The 11,098-nt window shown below is 34.5% G+C and overlaps 1 long non-coding RNA gene across 1 annotated transcript; it reads left to right on the top strand.

Annotated features, from left to right (window-relative positions):
* The first annotated feature begins 9,005 nt into the window (after nucleotides 1-9,005).
* LOC149259532 (uncharacterized) lies at nucleotides 9,006-9,838 on the top strand. Its single transcript, XR_016247380.1, has 2 exons — nucleotides 9,006-9,391; nucleotides 9,539-9,838. It is a non-coding gene; the product is annotated as an uncharacterized LOC149259532 (long non-coding RNA).
* Nucleotides 9,839-11,098: the final 1,260 nt, after the last annotated feature.

The following is an 11,098-nucleotide window of genomic DNA, read 5'->3' as shown; positions in this document are numbered from 1 at the left end:
GAAAACCATCCAGAACTGGCCAAAACAGGACCATACTGACTGCTCCACTGTCAGGGTGCGATGCATACTGACTTCTACACTAGCCTGGTGCGATGCATACTGAAGAGGCCTTCTGTGGGGTGCGATGAGCGAGGATGGACAAATGTTCGACACAATTCGCTAAGTGGATGCTCATGGAATCTTTCAGAAACTTCTCCTATGACACTTGCCTCTCTGAATTCGCCCAGGGATGAGTAAGAGATCCAAGAAATCTCCAAGTGGAACCAAGAACAACAAGTAGAATGACACTAATAAAAAACCCAAAGATGACTCACACCCTTGCATACATCTATAAATGGATCTCTCATTTGAGAGATCAAGAGGTTGGAATTTTGTAATTTGTAAGGAAGTGCTGATAGTTTGTGTTTGAGAAAGAGCATTATATTGTTGGGTGATCTTGCTTTTCATGAGGTCAAGAGGGATTTGATGCTGGGAGGATGATGCTGGATCAGACAGCTGGGTTGTAATTCTCCCTTCTATTTAATAAAGTTCTTTGAGTTTTCCTCCATATAATCGTGTATTTGTGAATGTTGTTATTTGTGAATGCCATTGTATGTTCAATACACATGGCACCATGTAAGCATGGATGACGTTAGTATGACATAAGCATGACGTATGTAGGATGATGTGGCATTGTCTTTGAAGTTAGTAGTAGGAAGTTGGTTGGGTAAATTTTTCACGTGAATTTGGCTTTTGGCAGAAAATGAGTTGGAGTTGAGGCTTCGAGCTAGTTGGGCCTCCATGCAAGTCGATGCAAGTGTAGGCATAGAGCAAGAAAATTGGTCATCCTTCGACCTCCCGACAAACATTCTTAGGTGTGCCTAGGAGTTGGTTTTGTAGTGTTTCTTCATGTGTCATGTGAATAAAGAGCCTTAGGGCTATTCGATGAGGTGTTTAAGCTCTTAGGACTATGCACCATGGGCATCAACGCATTTGGCATAAACTGGTCAGAAGCTAGTTTGGCATTATGAGCCACATTTGGCAGTGATGCCATATCTAGAGTTTCACCAGAGTTGGGAACATTGTTAAATCTCATGCTTGGATTAAATGGTGATTGCAAAGAATTGAGTTGCAAGAAAATGAGGACCATGAAAGCTCAAATAATTAATGATGCAACATCTATATTAAAGGAGTCCATCCCGATCACAACATTAATGCAATGCATCAGTTCATTTAATGAGTAGGAAGAGCCATGCTAAGTATTAAAGATCTTTGATAACTTGCTATCAGAACTAGAGTGGAAATAATACCAGTGTCATTTGGTTGAGTGAATTGAGCCCATACTCATGTTATTAATTGAAGATCAGTGCACCATACTGCATGGAGGATTAGATAATTAATGAGCTAAAAATTGCATCTTTTAGTTTGTTGTTGTTGAACAAAAACTATGGGAAACATTAAGTCAAGGTGAATCAGTGTAGATTTTTATGAGAAGTGGTGTGCATAGGTGAGTTGTGCATGAAGAGTGAGGGCACAACAGAGTTGTAAGAGTTAGAAAAGAGAGCAACAACAAAGCTAATGTTGCAGAGAAGAAGGAAGCCAAAAGTATGGATGCAACATAGAGAGGGAGGAGTTGTAAGAGACAGAAAAATAATTTCTTTGTGTTTTATGTAATAGAAGTAAGTCACTATTCTCAATTTGAAAATTGTATGAAAAGTAGGAGAGTTAGCTGAAGCAAGTTATGGCTTGTGTTCATAAGAGGTTGGTGCCTCTTGGAAAGTTTTGGCTTGCTTATTTCAAGGGGATTGGGGCCTCCTGTGAGTGGGTTCTCACAAACAAATTGATGTAACTGAGTATGTTCTTAGATTACATCATATTAACAAATAGATAGATGGTTTTTCCCTTTTGGGTTTCCACGTTAAACACCTGTGTCCATGTGTGTATGTTTTTCATCTTAATGGTGTGCATTCACATTAATGATATATTGTGTTTCTTATGTATTTAGTTTTGAATGCTCACATGGGTGAATGCCAAGTTAGAAGAGAAAATAAGAATTGGGATTAAAAATTAAAATTATATTAATTACTGATTCACCCCCCCCCCCCCCCCCCCCTAGTAATTCCTTATTCCAACATAACATTGATCACATTTACCATGGTTTTACTGCAATCCTATCTACTACCATTAACAAGTTCTATATCAAGGTGTCTTATACAAAGAATACATGAATTTCCAACCCTTGGTACGATAATGATTGTAAAATTTCTAGGAAGGTTATTAGAGATGCTCATAACAAAACTGTAAATCTTGAAAAAATAAATATGTACAAAGCTCTTATCAAAAGGAATAAAATATTCTATATAAATAGGAGGTAACAACATCTTATTTACCTTTCTAAAGTTGATCCTAGAAAGTTTTGGAGGAAAATTCTTGTTCATGAAATGAAAGAAAATAATTTGATCCCCTTAAAGAACTGGGATATCTATATTAAACCTTTATGATTCCCCTGACACCACGAGCACCATCTTGAACACTCTTATAGAGAAGGATATATTTTCTTTGGAAGATGTGGAGTTCGAGATTAAGCGACTTGCTAATGGGAAAGTTAGGGATATTAAGGGCTACCAAGTTGAAATTTTCAAAATGGGAAGGACAATCCTCATCCTTCATATACACAAAATCCTCAATTTGGTAGTGAAACAAGGCTTCCCTAAGCCTTGGATGCAAATCCCTATCATGCATATCTTTAAAAGTGAGGATAAAAGCATTCCCTCTAACTACAGGACCATTATCATTATCCACATTTTAGCCAAACTATATGGTCTCATCTTGGAAAAGAAGATTAACTTTTGGCTTGAAAGCCATGGTAAAAGAGCTAAAGGGAAAGCTAGATTTAGGAGTCATATCTCAACTATAGACCATCTTGTCACTCATAGGATCATTGCAGAGGAATGTTACAATAATAAAATTGATCTCTTCTTTTATTTTGATGTATTGAAATAAGATTTCGACATTGTTCCTCGAGATAAGTTATGGAAGAGGCTAGAAGGGATAATGGTTCCTCTCAAGTTGAGGGTTGTTGTGACTAGGTTATACGAGAATGTTATTGCAAATATTAGGAACACCGAGGGTTGTTCAGAAGAAATTAAATGTAATATCAGAGTTAAGTAAAGGTGCCCCCTACCCCCTACTATTTTTGGAATTTACGTTGTCAAGCTAGAAGAGTGTTTGGAAGTTGCAAGATGTGATGGCCTCAAACTCATTGGTATGGTCATTACTCTTCACCTTTATGTTAAATATATCATTCTTCTAGCCAGGATCCATGATGATCTCGACAAGTAGCTTAGAATCCTCCAATATGGGTGTGACCATTAATACCAACAAGACTAAAGTCATGATAATTAAATCCAAAAATATCAACTATGATAATTTCATTTATGATAATAACTACTTGGAGAAAGTTTCTTCATATAAATATCTAGGAATTGACATTCATAATCAGCTCAAATGGAATTATAGCATTGAGAAAAGGATAATTGGGGGCTAGAAAGCTTATTATGGGCTTAAAAAAATTGTAAGTTGACAGATATTTGGGTATGAAAAAAAAATCTCTTTGAGATTCTTGTCACCCTATTATTTTACATGGATGTGAGGTTCGAGGTTGTAGTATATCTAGAGAATTGTGAAGGACGATTGAGCTAATACAAAAGCAATTTACAACCTACAACCTCAAGATTAAAGGAAATACTCCCTACCTTATCTTCTTGATTGAAGCTATCCTTTCCTAGATTAAATCATGGCTATTATTAGGTATCTCATGTATAATAAGAAGTTATGCAGCATGGAAGGAATGAGGTCCCCCAATATTACTTTTAACTCTAGCCAAAACTCCCACCTCCAGCTCAAGTGAGGTTGGCATAAGGATGCCCAATCTTGGCTAGACCATTGGGGGGTAAAGGAGGAAATCATCTTGGAGAATAAGGATAACATTAAAAATATTATTGTTTCCAAATTTAATGATAAATTGTGGGATGATAAGGAGTTAAAGGGAAAAAGGAAACTAAGGTACTATAAAGAGGTGATCAACCCCAATCTTGTTGGCCATAATTATCTTTCTGACTTGACCAGTGCTAACAAGAAAATGAACATTGCCAAGATAAGAACTAATTATTGTGAGCTTCGTAGTGAAACTAAGAATTAGTCAATTCCCAAAACACCCTGGGATGAAAGAGTTTATCACGCTTGTGATACTAAGAGGGTTGAAGATGAGAAGCACTTTCTTTTGGATTGCCTAGTTCTTACTCACATTTGTTCTAATTTTCAAAATCTTTGCCATGCCACCAACCTTCTTGACTTGTTAAGTTAGCAAAACTATGGTGATCTAGTAATACTTCACTCCCTTCTTTTCGATCATAGGAATAAAATATTAAATAATCTCAATTAATATGTTATTTTCTTAAGGTCTGATAGACCATATTAGTCTTAGTGGACATTAATCATCATAATTTTTTAATCTTTATATCTATATGTGTGTGTTAATTTTTTAATTATATCATACACACTTGAATGATTTAAATTTATATATTTATAAATACTTATAATAAAAGTGCAATATTTCAATAAAATATAAAAGAAAATATATAAAAGAAACATAAGTAAATTACAAAAATATTTTAATTTTTGAGTTTTGTAGTAATTTATTATTTTTTAATATATAATGTGTGTTAATTTTTATTTATACCATATACACTTAAATTATATAAATTTATGTATTTATAAACCAGTGTAGTAGAACTAATATATATATATATTATATATATATATATATATATATATAAATATATATATATATAGTGTCATAGATCCACTCTAATTTTGGCTCTACAAGGGTTGAGAGCGCAAAGAGGGATCAAATCTTTCAAAATAAAAACCCTTTTTTTAATGCAAAACATAAAGAAAGGTTTGCACGTTAAAATATTTTATTCTTCATGGCTCTTGGTAGATTAGAAGTTAACATAGATATTGATTTTTGAGTAACACACTAAATGATATATATATATATATATTTACATTGTACATATTTAAATGTTAATATATGCCCCAATTATATTTGGATGTAGAAAATATATATCCAAAAGATTCTCTCTTTATATCTAATTATATTTGTTATAAATATTTTTTTTTACACACACATCTATATGAAATATTACATATCAGCTTCATATTAAAAGTGCAAAGATATATAGAAAGAATAGAAGATTTGAGAAGATTATTTTGAAAAACTAAATTACTAAATATAAAAACTCTTATTTCTAATAGGATAAATATTTATAAAATATTATTTGAAAAATTATTAAAACTTTATTTTCAAATTTCCAAAAATATCTTCTTTTTTGTGTTTTCAAATTTTACTAACTTTAGTGATAATAGAATATCATGTCTATACCTACTTCGACATGATCAACTAGAGTAGAAATAAGTTGTATCTATTATTGTGTATATGCCTTTCCATTAATCTCATTTAAAAACACCATTATGCATGTGTATTGAATATGTGTGTAATAACTAACTTATAGCAATGAATTTCATGGAATGCTTGTCCATTATGATGATGGGCACTAATGGACAAGCATTTAATGATTTACCACTAATGAAAAAAGATTTCATACAACACATTTCACAATTATGCACAAAGGCGAGAATCAAGAACCCCCGACATCAGACCTCACGTGTGTTTGCTTAGCTCATTATTGTTTATCTATGTGCTTCATATTTGGACTAACAATTTCTTCAAGTCCTCTAATTTCTCTCGATGGTAAGCACTTAAATGCAAGTCAAACACTTGAACCACCTAAACCACATCACTATTACCATCATACGACTTCCAAATTGCCTACAACATCACTGGAACATTTTTTAAATTTGTAGAGAGAGAGCATTTTTTTTATTTAATAAAACTGTTTTATAATATTAATTAATGAAAAAATTTCCAGCCCAAGCGCCACAAACATAGCCCACTAGTGAATGCATGCACATAAGGTCTACTAAACTCTCCAATGCAAGCACCATGAGGCTAGCCCACTACTCACAACCTAGGCATGAGCACAAAGTGTTGATAGACCTTGCCCCAAGTGTGTCACGTTCGGCTATCTGTCTTTTCTTAGCCACACAATGTCACCAGTCCCGAATTTCCACCAAGGCGTGAGATCAATCTCTGTTGAGGTCCTAGATCCCAGCGACTCATTCCATAGCCTGCACAATGGGTCCTCCTACGAGATTCCACTAATATATTCGACACTACTTCAGGAATGAGTTGAAAGACACATTTTACAATCATGTATGAGAGAGATGTGTAATTTTTTCCATGCTTAACATAAGATTAGAACAAAAGATTTAAAAAATGTATTACTCAAAAAAAATCAATATCTACCATAATTAAAAGATTTCAATATTGATTTTAAATAAAATGATTGTATGTCAACTTTATTTATCTATCTATCTATCTACAAAAATTGGTTGAATGTAAAAATATCTCATTCCCTCATGACGTGTATTTTACATCTTAGTTTGAGGGATGCTACTTACACATGGACACACACACACACACATTCACAGCTTTGCACATGACTTTACTAAATAAGGACCAACCCAACCAAGACAAGGATAGGGATATGTTGCTCTTATGTGAGCTTTTGGATGGGCCAACTCAGACAAGGATTTAATAAGGAATAGGAATGAGGATGTTGGTACTAGAGTAGCTTTAAAGAAGGGTTATAGAATTTATTGGCTATGTTATCTTATGTATTCCTAGGTTGGGTTAACTCTGTGTGTCTTCCTCTTTTGCATTCCTAGGACCTTTAATAAAGTAATAAAGGAAGGCACATTGAGAACAAATATAATAAAAACCATTAGCACATAAAGTGACAACTATTGTCAATTTAGTCGTCGCATCAATCATCCTCAAAGGTGGCCTTTTTTTCTCTTTATGTTATCTCTAGTTATCAACATGATACAAGCTTGCGACAAAGCAAGTAAAAATCAATTGTCTTACAAAGCCTTATAAATTTCTAGGTTGGGGTAAAATAGTAGCAGAGGTTCCATAAAGAACTTCTCTTCATATATATATATATATTGCATTGAAAGAGATTAAGTTGAAAAAAAAAATATATTGTAAAAAGCTTGAAATGTTTGACGGGATTTGATCCCTCTCCATTTATGACAAATCCAAAGTTAAGATGAATATACTAATATATTTTATTATTTTGCCCAACATGCATTATAAACATAAAAACAAAAAACAAAAAATATTTAAATTCTTCAATAATTAAATCTTCACATCGCTTGACAACTTCTCCACCGGTGTTTTTATGTATTAGTACAGGGCCATAGTTTTCCAATATTTGGTTCGCCATGCCTTGGTACTCCCTATATTAGGGATCTAGTTTACCAATTTGACGTTGATGTCCCAATTGAAAATAGTGATACACTCCCCTTGAATTTCATTCTCCATTATCTCAATTTCTTTTCGAATGTGAGAGATCACTTCTTCCCAAAAAGCATGGATCAATTCCTTGGCCTATCCATACATTCGCATGGAAGAGTTGTCTAGATACGCTCTGCAAGTGGAGACACCTTCATTCTCACAATAAAAACTAGCTCTACCTCAATGACGAAAGCAAAAAGATCCATCACGCAACGTGATATATTTCCTTACAAAAAGCTTAAACCATATAGAGTAGAGTAGGCAACCAAGAACAAATAAAAAAGAGCACAAAGAATTAAAGCATAATCTAAATGAGTAGCAAATTGTTGCTAGCAACCACAAAAACAAAGATTAAAGATGAAGAGAGAATTCATATAACTAGAGTCACTTACCGTCCCATCCATTCCACATGGGTGTAAAGTGGAAGTGGCCAAAGCTCTTGCAAAGCTTCATATACTAGACTAGAGTGGCCAGACGGTATATACACTCAGATTGTTGTTTCCATAATTGGCTTGTGTACTAATGACTTCTCCAACCTCCCCATACGGTATATACACTCAGATTGTTGTTTCCATAATTGGCTTGTGTACTAATGACTTCTCCAACCTCCCCATAATGGATTTGAAATGACAACAATGGTCACAGAGATGGACGATGGGCACGCATCCTTATTCAGCCCTTTCGGCTTTAAAAATTAATTATGAGTAATAGAATAACATTTATGCAGCTACATTTAAGAAGAGATTATTAGTAAAATAACACTTACCAAGCTTAGTCTTTTATGTGGAAAATAATGGAAATTTCTAATTTTGATTAAATCTGGTCAGAAATTTTGAAAATGTGGGGAAACAAAAACGAACACTAAATGGCCATGTGGGCAAAATTGTAACATCGGTAGACAAGGCCGATAATTTTAGCTTGTGCGACGAGTCAAAGATACCATCCATGCTAGCATGTGTGTTTATAACTTTATTACTTTGCTTGCACGCCAAGCTACACACCTAGTTCGCCATATTTCTAAATTCCCATGTGACCTGCCCTTTTGGAATCTAAGAGCGTGCTGTCCAAGTTCATTAATTTTCTGTTTTCACAATATCTATCTATATATATTAAGAGAAGAGGACTGATAACAGCAATCAGGAGTCCGGACTCATAACATTTTGCTCTGACGTCGCCCTTATAATATTTGTGTCCTCTGTTACTACTCATAATTTTACTGTAAGTGGTTGAGGTTTTGAGCAGTATTACTACACATACACATGGACTGCAATTCTAGCTCTCATGCTCCTGGAAGCCCAGCTTCCAAATTAGTTCATAGTACACTTGATAATCATGGTGATAAGGGAAAAAGGTGGAGCGAGATAAAGAGAAGCCCTGTTTTCAATATGTTTTGCTGGTTCTGCTTCTCCTCATCCTCAGATTCAGATTCTGATGAGGATGAGGAGAGAAAGGATAAAAAAGATGAGGATGGAGTTGTAGCATCTATGATTGCTGCAGAAAACCATTTCCGTAATGTAAAAGGCCTTCGCCTCTCATCATGATCCTCTTATTCACATCTCAAAATCTGTTAATATTTCCCTATCCTTTACAATTCGGCCATTTCAAGCAGCAGCAGCAACTGGAAAATACTTGTATATATATCTTGTGGATGAAGGAGCAGAGAGAGTACAGTACACTAATAGTCTCGCTATCAGTCATTGGGTTCCTTCTGCCTGAATGTTCACAATCTGTTAACAGTTACTACATAATATGTCCCTACCTTTTAGCATTCGGCCATTTCATTCAGCATCAGCAGCAACTGGAAGATATTTCTATATATCATGTGGATGCAGGTGCAGAGAAGTGCAGTTCACTTGTGAGTTCCTTCTCCCTGAATGTTCAGAACTGAAATGATACTCTATTTGGAGCAATTTTATTTATTGGGTAATGGTATGGAAGTGGCATTTGTATTTATTCTATTTTTTTATTATTGAAAGAGATCTCTTTTTTTTAAGATTGACAACCCTTGTTAGGCCTTGTTACACAACTTTTTCCATAGGTGCCTTATATAATTATCCAAACTGGTGTTTAATGCAGGAACTTATGATGAAAATAATCCCCATAGGAAGACAGTATGAGGAAGCTGTTATGAAAGGCAGGGTGTTTTAACTGAAAAAGGCTGCAGGAGCTTCACATATCATCATCATGAGCAACACATTATGCACGGATGGAATTACTGTTACTGTTGTAATTAGTGAGCGCGTCACGCTGCAGCAGAACAGGGGAAGAAGTTGAATAGAGTACATAGATTAATCAAAACGTACAATCATTCACTTGTCTGTCAGTTTGGCATTATATATATCAAATTGTTATAAATATATCTAATGTTTGCAGGAACTTTGAATGTTGAGTTGTGCTCTGTTTAATTCATTCTATGTGTTTGCAGGAACTTTGAATGTTGACCTGTGCTCTGTTTAATTCATTCTATGTGATTTGAATGTATTGGATTATTAGTTTTATTTATGCAGATATAAAAATTTGTTTTATTATTTATTTGATGTAAATTAAATTTATATTTGTATATTGATGAGAAAGTTAGGAATATTGAAAGGTACCAAGCTGAATTTTCAAAATTGGAAGGTCCATTCTTATTCTGCACTTGTATAATCTCTTCAACTTGGCAGTTAAACAGGGTTTCCCTAAGTTGTGGACACAAAGCCTTATCATGCCTATATTTAAAAGTGGCGATAAAAACATTCCCTCTAACTATAGGACTATCATGATTAGCCACATTTTAGCCAAGTTGTATAGGTTCATTCTAGAAAAGAAAATTAGCACCTGGCTTGAAATCCATGGTAAAAGAGCCATTGGACAAAGCTAGTTTACGAAGAGAAACCTTCTACTTCAATGGTTTCTTACTTGTTTATGAAAATTTACCATTGCATCATTTGGTTATGCCCGGAGTAAGATGATTGATGGAAAATTATATAGGTAAATAGTTAAATGACCACATAATTTATATAATTGCTTATTTAATTCTTTGGGTATTGAGAAAATTGCTATTATGTTATCATGATTGGCAGGGAGAATTGTGTATACAAAATGGATCAATTTTCATAATGTTGGTTTTACCAGTCAAGTCAATGCAACTCAGAGGAAAACTTCAAAGAGCTAGACAAACAATTGGTCAGGTAGATATTTCCCAGGAGAAGTTGGATCCACTCTTGAGTTTCCAAACGATGATTGTGGATCTCACCGAGTTGCCCATGTTCAATGCTTATCTTCTCGATGAAAGGATTGTTGCAGAAAAATCCATGTTGATTCAAGTAGGCTCCCTTGATATGAAGGTCCTAAAGGTTGTTTTGAAGGATTTTTATTACAATAATTGCAAGGATGTCTGTGGATTTTTGGTATAGTATCCTGGAACTGAAGGGGAGCTCTGGGAGTATTTTGATTTCGTCATGAATGCACATGCCAATGGTTTTCAGGTTGTCATGAACACATATGTTGGATTTGATGATATAGAAGTCTTCGGGGGATTTAAGAGCATATATGGCTATTATATTTTCTTAGAGGTTTGGGGTGTCGATGGAATTTGGAGGGCCACATGTCATTTTTCTAGATATTTTCCAAGAGTATAAGATAATCATTCCGGGG

Source organism: Pinus tabuliformis, chromosome 6 (genome assembly GCF_031772625.1).
Source record: "Pinus tabuliformis cultivar Carrire ecotype Pingquan chromosome 6, CPIR1, whole genome shotgun sequence".
Taxonomy (NCBI): Eukaryota; Viridiplantae; Streptophyta; class Pinopsida; order Pinales; family Pinaceae; genus Pinus; species Pinus tabuliformis.
This window is presented reverse-complemented; position numbering and strand designations above follow the sequence as displayed.